Source organism: Oncorhynchus mykiss, chromosome 28, assembly GCF_057628025.1.
Source record: "Oncorhynchus mykiss isolate SJ-2025 chromosome 28, ASM5762802v1, whole genome shotgun sequence".
Classification (NCBI taxonomy): domain Eukaryota; kingdom Metazoa; phylum Chordata; class Actinopteri; order Salmoniformes; family Salmonidae; genus Oncorhynchus; species Oncorhynchus mykiss.
This window is the reverse complement of record NC_143049.1, coordinates 8462908-8476096: the sequence shown is the minus strand read 5'-3', so window position 1 is coordinate 8476096 and position 13189 is coordinate 8462908.

Genomic DNA, 13189 nt, shown 5'->3' with positions numbered 1-13189 from the left:
CTGTAGCTGGAAGTATCCATGCAATTGTTTTACACAAATTCCCATGGATATGAAAATTGTGGGGGAGTGTATCAGAGATATCTGACCACAACATAACATCAGAATGAATGACCAAGAGAGTTATATATTTGCCTGTAATATGACTTTTGCAGGTGGATGTTGTCCAGAGGCAATATTCAACCGTACCATGATGACGATATTAATGCCAGGAGTCAGGACACTTAGTTTTTTTTTATGATATACAGTGCATTCAGAATGTACTCGGACCTCTTAACATTTTCCACATTTTGTTACATTTCAGCCTTTTTCTTAAATGGATTTAATACACGTTTCCCCATCAATCTACATACCCCATATTGACGAAGTGAAAACAGGTTTTTAGACATTTTTGCACATTTATTTCAAATTAAAAAAAGAAATACCTTATTTATGTAAGTATTCAGACCCTTCGCTATGAGACTCTAAATTGAGCTCAGGTGCATCCTGTTTCAATTTGATCATCCTAGAGATGTTTCTACAACTTGATTGGAGTCCACCTGTGGCAAATGCAATTCATTGGACATGATTTGGAAATGCACACACCTGGCTATAAAAGCCATGAGGTCGAGGGATATTGTCCGTACAGCACCGAGACAGGATTGTGTTCAGGCACAGATCTTGGGGAAGGGTACCAAAACATTCTTGCCATATTGAAGGTCCCCAAGAACACACTGGCCTCCATCATTCTTAAATGGAAGAAGTTTGGAACACCAAGACTCTTCCTGGAGCTGGCCGCCCTGCCAAACTGAGCAATCGGGGAAGAGGGCCTTGATTCGTGAGCTGACCAAGAACCCGATGGTCACTCTGACAGAGCTCCAAAGTTCCTCTGAGGAGATGGGAGAACCTTCCAGAAGGACAACCATCTCTGCCGCACTTCACCAATCAGGCTTTTATGGTAGAGTGGCCAGATGTAAAAGGCACATGGCAGCCAGCCTGGAGTTTGCCAAAAGGCACCTAAAGGACTCTCAGACCATGAGAAACAACATTTATTTTAATATAAAGTTAGCAAAAATGGATAAGATTATGGAGAGGTAAATACTGGTCTATTTATGGAAAAATCCCATTGATGAACTATTTGATACTATCACAGTTTACTTACTAATGGCACTGCCTACTCCAGATGACTTGTTTTTTTAAATGATATGCGCAAGAAAGGTTTTTTATTTGGAATGTTAAGCCAGGCAAAATTAAACGTGCCTATTTATATAATGAATATGAGTTTGTGGGGCTAAAATAATTAAATCTTAAATCTTTAAAACTCTCACTAAAAGCTTCACTCATACATTGCCCTTTCTTAAACAAGCCATATAAAGCTAGTTACAATTTCAGTTTTATCCTCCAGAAGAGAGAACAAGTATTACAACAAATGTTATGGTAAAATTCAAATATACTGATTAATAAAAAAAACATTCTTTATGGACATTTAAAAAAAAAAAAAGGTGTTATATTTATGAATAGAAACGGAGGAGTTACAGTATGTCGCATATGCAGCTATCGAAAATATATGGGAATATCTGCTCAATCCAAATTTACAACCAACTGATTGCAGCACTACCACAAAAATGGAGGAGGCAAGTGGAAAAGGGAGAAGGTAAGGAACTTGTTTGCCTGCCATATATTAAAGATACAAATTGGCTGAAAGGAACTGTCATAAATAGAAAAACATACCAGTATTATTTGAGGACAAAAATGTTGACAGCTGAGCCATACAGGTTGCAAAATAAATGTGAAGATATTTTCAATTTACCAATCACATGGTTTGTGAACTTGTACAAAAAATTACACTTGATTCAACACTTTTTCAATTTAAATGATTTTATAAAATTCTTGCCACCAACAGAATTCTATATAGATGGGGCATACAACAAACTCAGCTCTGTAGATTTTTCTGTGGAGAGACAGAATCAATGGATCATTTATTTTGGTATTGCCCCCATGTAGCTTGTTTCTGGTCACAGGTTCAGCAATGGTTTAAAAAATCATTACATGCACTTAAAATTAACCTTACAAATAGCAATGTTGGATGATTTGGAAAGCCATAGTCAGTCAATAAATAATATAATAATACTCATATGAAAGGTATCTGTGGATACTATACGATTAGAAAGGTTAAAAATTATGTAAAACATCACAGCACAATTTAAAAATATATGACACATGGAAACCAAACGAGGGTGTTCTATGGTGGTAGGTGGGATGGGCTGAGAGTGGCTGAGGATTGGGGTTAAAGAACTTATGGTAATGCATTATTGTTATGTGACTGCTTTATATAAAAGTATCATGTATGTGTATGTCAAATGTAAAATGTGTATGTAATATGTATATCAGCAAAATAATAAACGTCCTCTCACTGTCAACTGCGTTTGTTTTCAGCAAACTTAACATCTGTAAATATTTGTATGAACATAACAAGATTCAACAACTGAGACATAAACTGAACAAGTTCCACAGACATGTGACTAACAGAAATGGAATAATGTGTCCATGAACAAAAGGGGGGGTCAAAATCAAAAGTAACAGTCAGTATCTTGTGTGGCCACCAGCTGCATTAAGTACTGCATTGCATCTCCTCCTCATGGACTACACCAGATTTGCCCTTTCTTGATGTGAGATGTTACCCCACTCTTCCACCAAGGCACCTGCAAGTTCCCGGACATTTCTGGGGGGAATGGCCCAGGCCATCACCCTCCGATCCAACAGGTCCCAGACGTGCTCAGTGGGATTGAGATCCGGGCTCTTCGCTGGCCTAGGCAGAACACTGACATTCCTGTCTTGCATGAATTCACGCACAGGATGAGCAGTATGGCTGGTGGCTTTGTCATGCTGGAGGGTCATGACAGGATGAGCCTGCAGGAAGGGTACCACATGAGGGAGGAGGATGTCTGAGCACTGATGGAGGGATTGTGCGTTCCTGGTGTAACTCGGGCAGTTGCTGTTGCCATCCTGTGCCTGTTCCTCAGGTGTGATGCTCGGATGTACCGATCCTGTGCAGGTGTTGTTACACGTGGTCTGTCACTGCGAGGACGATCAGCTGTCTGTCCTGTCTTCCTGTAGCACTGTCTTAGGCATCTCACAGTACGGACATTGTAATTTATCTGCAGTCCTCATGCCTCCTTGCAGCATGCCTAAGGCACGTTCACGCAGATGAGCAGGGACCCTGGGCATCTTTCTTTTGGTGTTTTTCAGAGTCAGTAGAAAGGCCTCTTTAGTGTCCTAAGTTTTCATAACTGTGACCTTAATTGCCTACCGTCTGTAAGCTGTTAGTGTCTTAACGACCGTTCCACAGGTGCATGTTTCTGAATTGTTTATGGTTCATTGAACAAGCGTGGGAAACAGTGTTTAAACCCTTGACAATGAAGATCTGTGAAGTTATTTGGATTTTTACGAATTATCTTTGAAAGACAATGTCCTGAAAAAGGGTGTTTATTTTTTTATATGTGGAAAAAAATGTTGTAACTAAAACTAAGATATTTGTCCTCTGAAGAGGGGGGGGGGGGGTGGTGGAGGGGTTAATAAAAAATATATTTAAATAAAAAGATCCTCTGTTCTGAATGCAAAGCGTCACCATCTTTACAATGAAGTATGGTGGTGGCAGCATCATGCTGTGGGGATGTTTTTCATTGGCAGGGAGTGGGAGACTAGTCAGGATTGAGGGAAAGATGAACGGAGCAAAGTACAGAGAGATCCTTGATGAAAACCTGCTCTAGAGCTTTCTGGACCACAGACTGGGGTGAAGGTTCTCTGCAACTACCCTAAGCACACAGCCAAGACAACACTGGAGTGGCTTCGGGACAAGTCTCTGAATGTCCTTGAATGACCCAGCCACAGCCCAGACTTGAACCCGATTGAACATCTCTGGAGAGACCTGAAAATAGCTGTGCAGCGATGCTCACCATCAAACCTGACAGAGCTTGAGAGAATCTGCAGAGAAGAATGGGAGAAATTTCCCAAATACAGGTGTGCCAGCTTGTAGCGTCATACCCAAGAAGACTCAAGGCTGTAATCACTGCCAAATGTGCTTCCTCAAAGTACTGAGTAAAGGGTCTGAATTCTTATGTAAATGTGATAAATTATAAATGTTTTTGCATTGTCATTATGGGGTATTGTGTGTAGATTGATGGGGGGGGGGAAATTAAATCAATTTTCAAATAAGGCTGTAATATAACAAAAAGTGGAAAAGTCAAGGGGTCTGAATACTTTCTGAATGCACTGTATATACAGTTCCAGTCAAAAGTTTGGACACACCTACTCAATTCCAGGGTTTGTCTTTACTTTTTACTATTTTCTACATTGTACAATAATAGTGAAGACATCAAAACTATGAAATAACACATATGGAATCACGTAGTAACCAAAAAAGTGGCTACCTTGCTGGCGAACACAGTCAACAGACATTCACCTATAATGGAGTGGTTTGCAGGTCAGGAAGGTTACATTTGAATTAACCTCTCTTATACCGTATGATTGACACCACTGAGTAAACTGTCCTGCTAGCATCTCAAGAGTATAAAGTCAATGACTGTCAAGTACCTAGGTCTCTAAAGCCAGCTCTTCAAATGATTTACTACGTCACTTTCTATTCCTCTCAAGTGGCTATGGCAAGGATTGAGAATCAATTGGATGAGTCGTACTCCTTATCCAAGGGCCTTCGAGCAAACCGAACTACCCAAGCACTTCACAGTTAGAATTGCACAGTGTGTTTAGATCAAGTCTCTCTATTTTCAGGCTTCCTTCTTTAATAGTGCCGTCCACCACTGCAGTGGTTTTCATCCTCCTCTCAAACACCCACTGGGACTCTGTGAAAAACAAATCTCACCCCAGAGATACAATTTGGAAGAGTACATCAATGCTGGATCAGTTCCCCCTGTCCGTTCATTGTTAATCTAAAAGGAAAAATGTATCCTAGATCAGCACTCCTACTCTGAGATGCTTTTTGAATACGGGCCCTGGTGTACGTGAAACCACAACCAGTGCCTCTCAGGCACAACGTGGAGCTCTTAGAGTTTCAGGATTGTCCTATAAGGGTTGTATGTAATCAACAACAACAATAACTATTTACCGTATAACATTTCTCTCTCTCTCACTCTTTCTCAAAGTGTCCTTTTTGCTCCATTAAAGCACACTTATCTATGAAATGGGACACAGATGTATCTGTATTTGTAACAGTATGCTAACTGAAATCCTGTATCTTTATTGTTGTTCTATCTGGGAAGTTTAGAGATCCAAAGTACACACATATATATTGCGCAACCAGGTCAGAGCAATAAATAGTAGCTATACATGTATTTCCACCCTATTCATGTACAGTATATGAGGGTTAGAATACATTACCAATGTACTAATACCTGTATTAGTATTTAGATCCAGTCCAGAATTACTTTACAGTAAGCGTTTTGATGGGGGGGGGACTATTTAATCCAATTTAATCCAGTTCTGTATTGTCGTCACCAACTGAACTAAGCCATGACATCACAGGTTCTCTTACTATCATGTAGTGGTGCTGTAAATACACGTGTAGCCTATGTGCCATTTTATGGGTGTATCTCAATCGTTAGTAGCTTCTTCTCCCTGACTCTTCTATCTACACTGATATTAAATAACTGGATAGGTGGGGAAATCCCACCTGCTGGGCATTCACCATATTATTTTAACCTGTGCTGTGTTGTCAGATCAGTAAAGATGAAGGAGAGGAGACAAGGACAGGATGTAACTTTAGACCAGCAAGATGGATTGCGGACCGGGCCTAGGACGGGATCCATATGGGCCGTGGATCCCAACCAAAAAAGGGGGGGGGGGGGGGGGGGACGACTCAGTCGGGCTTTCAACCTTCTGCTGTTGAGAGTTGTCCTAGTACAATGTACAATTTCTAAATTTAGTAGTTCGTGGGCAGTTTTCATGGGCAGACCTTAGAGAGCTATTTATAACATGTCAAATTCCATTTGAACAACTAGCCCATGTTAGCTAGGTAGGTAAATTAGGCTAACCATCTAAATCTTGTAGTTATCATTGCCAGGTTATGTGACCAGCTGCCTCAACTCCCAGGGGGCCTCTATTGATTTTGTTGAGTCACTCAGGTATCATGTGAACGCACAAAAGACATGGCAAAACATGTAGAATTTCAGGGAATTAGCTTAAAACGGCAAGATTTTCCCTCCACCCCATGGCAAAATGTGTAGAATTGCAGGAAATGATTGTCTTTCCACCAAGAAGAGGAGTGTGAACAGTTTAAACAGTTTGGGGTCGCATTGGTCACGAGGTGGGGGTTTGTCTCTATGCAGATGAATGAAAATATCTATCTGAACCTTCGTGTCACCGGACCTTCTCAAATAGTATTTGAGTACCCCTGCTTCAGACTATTGATACGCAGCCATATGTATGTGTGTTCCTAAGCATCCCACTTTATCATTACACTATACACTCAAAGAGCTGGATCTTATCTTCAGTCTTCTGTGATAAGTACAGTTGAAGTCAGAAGTTTACATACACCATAGCCAAATACATTTAAACTCAGTTTTTCACAATTCCTGACATTTAATCCTAGTAAAAAGTCCCTGTCTTATGTCAGTTAGGATCACACATTTATTTTAAGAATGTGAAATGCCAGAATAATAGTAGAGAGAATGATTTATTTCAGCCTTTATTTCTTTCATCATAATCCCAGTGGGTCAGAAGTTTACACACACTCAATTAGTATTTGGTAGCATTGCCTTTAAATTGTTTAACTTGGGTCAAACGTTCCAGGTAGCCTTCCACAAGCTTCCCACAAGCTTCCCGCCTCCTTGCTCGCACACGCTTTTTCAGTTCTGCCCACAAATTTTCTACGGGTTTGAGGTCAGAGCTTTGTGATGGCCTCTCCAATACCTTGACTTTGTTGTCCTTAAGCCATTTTGCCACAACTTTGGAAGTATGCTTGGGGTCATTGTCCATTTGGAAGACCCATTTGCACCAAGCTTTAACTTCCTGCCTGACTGATGTCTTGAGATGTTGCTTCAATATATCCACATCATTTTCCTGCCTTATGATGCCATCTATTTTGTGAAGTGCTCCAGCCCCTCCTGCAGCAAAGCACCCCCACAACATGATGCTGCCACCCCAGTGCTTCACGGTTGGGATGGTGTTCTTCGGCTTGCATGCATCCCCCCTTTTCCTCCAAATATAACGAAGGTCATTATGGCCAAACAGTTCTATTTTGTTTCATCAGACCAGAGGACATTTCTCCAAAAAGTATGATCTTTGTCCCCATGTGCAGTTGCAAACCATAGTCTGGCTTTTTTATGGTAGTTTTGGAGCAGTGGCTTCTTCCTTGCTGAGCGGCCTTTCAGGTTATGTCAATATAGGACTTGTTTTACTGTGGATATGGATACTTTTGTACCTGTTTCCTCCAGCATCTTCATAAGGTCCTTTGCTGTTGTTCTGGGATTGATTAGCACTTTTTGCACCAAAGTACGTTAATCTCTAGAAGACAGAACGCGTCTCCTTCCTGAGCGGTATGACGGCTGCGTGGTCCCAAGGTGTTTATACTTGCGCACTATTGTTTTTACAGATGAACGTGGTACCTTCAGGCGTTTGGAAATTGCTCCCAAGGATTTCTGAGGTCTTGGCTGATTTCCCCGTGATGTCAAGCAAAGGGGCACTGAGTTTGAAGGTAGGCCTTGAAATACATCCACAGGTACACCTCCAATTGACTCAAATTATGTCAATTAGCCTATCAGAAGCTTCTAAAGCCATGACATCATTTTGTTTAAAAGCACAGTCAACTTAGTGTATGTAAACTTCTGACCCACTGGAATTGTGGTACAGTGACTTATAAGTTAAATAATCTGTCTGTAAACAATTGTTGAAAAAATTACTTGTGTCATGCACAAAGGAGATGTCCTAACCAACTCGTTTTTCAAGTGGTTGAAAAACGAGTTTTAATGACTCCAATCTAAGTGTATGTAAACTTCCGACTTCAACTGTATGTCTACCCCAATATAACATTCTGGCTGTGATGGAAGGAATGACTTGCTATATGCATTTCAGGCGAAATAAATGAAAGTGATAGTGGATGATAATGAGTCAATGGTCACAGTTTAAACTTTATAGCGCTCCAAGCAATTTCTTTACTATATGTAACTATTACAGCAACATTACTTGCCCTTTTATGATTTTATTTGGATGCACGTGTGTGTGTGTGTGTGTGTGTGTGTGTGTGTGTGTGTGTGTGTGTGTGTGTGTGTGTGTGTGTGTGTGTGTGTGTGTGTGTGTGTGTGTGTGTGTGTGTGTGTGTGTGTGTGTGTGTGTGTGTGTGTGTGTGTGTGTGTGTGTGTGTGTGTGTGTGTAAGAGTGTGTTTAAGAGTGTGTGTAAGAGTGTGTGAGAGTGTCTGTGCCTGTGCCTGTGTTTTTGTGTGTGTGCGTCCCAGTCCCGAAACAACCCCTATAGGCCCTAGCTCCTAGCACTTCACTCCAGGCACTTCTGTTTTGGAGGTTTGATTGTCCAAGCCTTTTTCAGATGTCTTTGATAATATTGTGGATAATCATGCTCCCTTCAAAAACGAAAGGTTAAAGGTATATTGAATGCCTGGTACACTCCGGAGTTATCAGAAATCATTCATAAAAGAGATTAGGTCAAGGCCAGGAAAACAGGCTTGTTTTTAAGCAATTGAGGATTCGTTGTGTAAGACAAATCAGAAAGGCTAAATCTGATTATTATATAACCGCTCTTTCGGATTGTAATGGGAACCCGGCAAAATTCTGGAAAACTGTTAAATCCCCAAAGGGTTCTACTTCCTCCTCTCTGCCACAACAAATGAGTTTAGACACTGGCCTCATAACGGGAAAATTTTCAATCATTGATACATTTAATCAGCATTTTATTTCAGCGGGCTATCTCTTTGAAATAACTTCTATGCCAATTCACAATGATATTGGGCCAGATGCTGATAGGGGAAACCTGCTGAATGATAAGAGAAATTATAGTCAAAGCTTTTCTTTAAGGCTATTTCCAGAAAAATAAGTCCTGGATGCTTTGCTAGCAATAGACAACAAGAAATCCACAGTTGGATACCAGTCTGCTTAAGTGTAAAGTGCCCATCTTTTTTGGCCCACATTTTTTATGTAACTTTTTGTCAGGAAAAATGTAAAAAGTATGGAAATCGGATCTTGTGCTGCCACTCCATAAGGGCGTATATAGTTGTGATCGTAATCATTATCGCCCCATTTCTTGCTTTTCTAGGCTAATATTCTTGAATTCTTAGTAAATGTACAACTTTGCTCTTTTTTATCTTGACTGTAAACCAATCAGGGTTTAGGCCTCCATATAGAACTATTAAAGCAACCACTTTAGTTGCTAATGAACTTCTCAGTGCTTAAGGCACTTAAAATAAATGTGCTGCTTTGTTTGTGGACCTGTCAAAAGCGTTTGATACTGTTGATCATGATATTTTATTGAATAAGTTGTTCTCAATAGGCCTGAGCTCTGACGCCTGTTCATGGTATAATGATTATCTTAGTGACAGAACTAAGGCCATCGTGATTGATGGGGTTAAGTCTGAATTTCTTGATGCACATAAAGGTGTACCACAGGGTTTGTTGATTTTGGGACCTGTTCTCTTCACTATTTATATGAACACCATTGGTCAATCAGTAAAAACATTTTTTTTATCTATACTGAACAAAAATATAAACACAACATATAAAGTGTTGGTCCCGTGTTTAATGAGCTGAAATAAAAGATCCCAGAAACCTTCCATACGCACAAAAAACAGTCAAATGTTGTGCACACATTGGTTTAAATCCCTGTTAGTGAGCATTTCTCCTTTGCCAAGATAATCCATCCACCTGACAGGTGTGGCATATCAAGAAGCTGATTAAACAGCATGATCATTACACAGGTGCACCTTGTGCTGGGGGCAATAAAAGGACACTCTAAAATGTGCAATTTTGTCACACAATCCAATGCCAAAGATGTCTCAAGTTTTGAGGGAGCATGGAACTTTTATGATGACTGCAGGAATGTCCACCAGAGCTGTTGCCAATTGAATGTCAATTTATCTAACATAAGCCACCTCCAACGTCGTTTTAGAGAATTTGGCAGTACGTCCAACCGGCCTCACAACCGCAGACCACATGTATGGCGTCGTGTGGGCGAGTGGTTTGCTGATGTCGGTTTGCTGAACAAAATTACATTTTATGGATGGTAATTTGAATGCACAGAGATACCGTGATGAGATCCTGAGGTCCATTGTCGTGCAATTAATCCGCCGCCATCACCTCATGATTCAGCATGATAATGCACGGCCCCATGTCACAAGGATCTGTACACAATTCTTAGAAGCTGAAAATGTCCCAGTTCTTCCATGGCCTACATACTCACCAGACATGTCATCCATTGAGCATGTTTGGGATGCTCTGGAGTGAAGTGTACAACAACGGTTTCCAGTTCCCACCAATATCAGGAACTTCACACAGCCATTGAAGAGGTGTGGGACAACATTCCACAGGCCACCATTGCACTGCATGAGGCAAATGATGGTCACAGCAGATACTGATGGGTTTGCTGATCCACGCCCCTACTTTTTTTTAAAGCTATCTGTGACCAACAGATGCATATCTGTATTCCCAGTCATGTGAAATCCATAGATTAGGGACCAATTAATTTATTTAAATTGACTGATTTCCTTATATGAACTGTAACTCAGTAAAATTGTTGCATGTAGCGTTTATATTTTTGTTTAGTATACACTACCATTCAAAAGTTTGGGGTCACTTAGAAATGTCCTTGTTTTTGAAAGAAAAGCACATTTTTTGTCCATTAAAATAACATCAAACTGATCAGAAATACAGTGTAGACATAATGCAAATGACTATTGTGGCTGGAAATGGCTGATTTTTAATGGAATATCTACATAGGCGTACAGAGGCCCATTATCAGCAACCATCACTCCTGTGTTCCAATGGCACATTGTGTTAGCTAATTCAAGTTTATCATGTTAAAAGGCTAATTGATCATTAGAAAACCATTTTGCAATTATTTTAGCACAGCTGAAAACTGTCATGCTGATTAAAGAAGCAATACAACTGGCCTTCTTTAGACTAGTCGAGTATCTGGAGCATCAGCATTTGTGGGTTCGATTACAGGCTCAAAATGGCCAGAAACAAAGCACTTTCTTCTGAAAATTATATATACCCTTACTATGTCTATGCACACTAGGTAAGACCTGGGCGGACCATCCCCTGTATTTTGGTTAGTGTGCTAGTTACAGTTCAAATCAGAAGTTTACATACACTTAGGTAGGAGTCATTAAAACCCATTTTTCATCCACTCCACAAATTTCTTGTTAACAATCTATAGTTTTGGCAAGTTGGTTAGGACATCTACTTTGTGCATGACACCAGTAATTTTTCCAACAATTGTTTACAGACAGATTATTTAACTTATAATTCACTGTATCACAATTCCAGTGGGTCAGAAGTTTGCATACATTAAGTTGACTGTGCCCTTAAAGAGTTTGGAAAATTCCAGAAAATGATGTCATAGCTTTAGAAGCTTCTGATAGGCTAATTGACATCATTTGAATAAATTGGAGGTGTATCTGTGGATGTATTTCAAGGTCTACCTTCAAACTCAGTGCCTCTTTGCGTGACATTATGGGGAAATCAAAAGAAATCAGCCAAGACCTCAGGGGATAAAAATTGTAGACCTCTGCAAGTCTGGTTCATCCTTGGGAGCAATTTCCAAATGAATGAAGGTACAACGTTCATCTGTACAAACAATAGTACGCAAGTATAAACACCTTGGGACCACGCAGCCGTCATACCGCTCAGGAAGGAGACGCATTCTGTCTCCTATAGATGAACGTACTTTGGTGCGAAAAGTGCAAATCAATCCCAGAACAACAGCATAGCACCTTGTGAAGATGCTGGGGGAAACAGGTACAAAGGTATCTATATCCACAGTAAAACGAGTCCTATATCGACATAACCTGAAAGGTCGCTCAGCAAGGAAGAAGCCTCTGCTCCAAAACCCAAAAAGAAAAAGCCAGGCTATGGTTTGCAACAGCACATGGGGACAAAGATCATTATTTTTGGAGAAATGTCCTCTGGTCTGATGAAACAAAAATAGAACTGTTTGGCCATAATGACCAATGTTATGTTTGGAGAGAAAAGGCGGAGGCTTGCAGGCCGAAGAACGCCATCTCAACCGTGAAGCACGGGAGTGGCAGCATCATGTTGTGGGGGTGCTTTGATGCAGGAGGGACTGGTGCACTTCACAAAATAGATGGCATCATGAGGCAGGAAATTATGTGGATATATTGAAGCAACATCTCAAGATATCAGACAGGAAGTTCAAGCTTGGTCGCAAATGGGTCTTCCAAATGGACAATGACCCCAAGCATACTTTCAAAGTTGTGGCAACATGGCTTAAGTACAACAAAGTCAAGGTATTGGAGTGGCCATCACAAAGACGTGACTTCATTCCTATAGAAAATTTGTGGGCAGAACTGAAAAAGTGTGTGCAAGCAAGGAGGCCTACAAATCTGGCTCAGTTACACCAGCTCTGTCAGGAGGAATGGGTCAAAATTCACCCAACTTATTGTGGGAAGCTTGTGGAAGGCTACCCAAATCATTTGACACTAGTTAAACAATTTAAAGGCAATGATACCTAATACTAATTGAGTGTTTTCAAACTTCTAACCCACTGGGAATGTGATGAAAGAAACAAAAGCATAAATAAATCATTCTCTCTACTATTATTCTGACATTTCACATTCTTAAAATAAAGTGGTGATCCTAACTGGCCTAAGACAGGGACTTTTTACTAGGATTAAATGTCAGGAATGCACGGTGTTTCCTCCGTCACATTGGTGTGGCTGGCTTCCGGGTTGGATGGCGCTGTGTTAAGAAGCAGTGCGGCTTGGTTGGGTTGTGTATCGGAGGACGCATGTCTTTCAACCTTCGTCTCTCCCGAGCCCATTGTAGCGATGAGACAAGATAGTAGCTACTACAACAATTGGATACCACGAAATTGGGGAGAAAAAGGGGTAAAAAAAATTAAATATGATATATACAGTGGGGCAAAAAAGTATTTAGTCAGCCACCAATTGTGCAAGTTCTCCCACTTAAAAAGATGAGAGAGGCCTGTAATGGCTGTATCGTCACAGAAACAAGA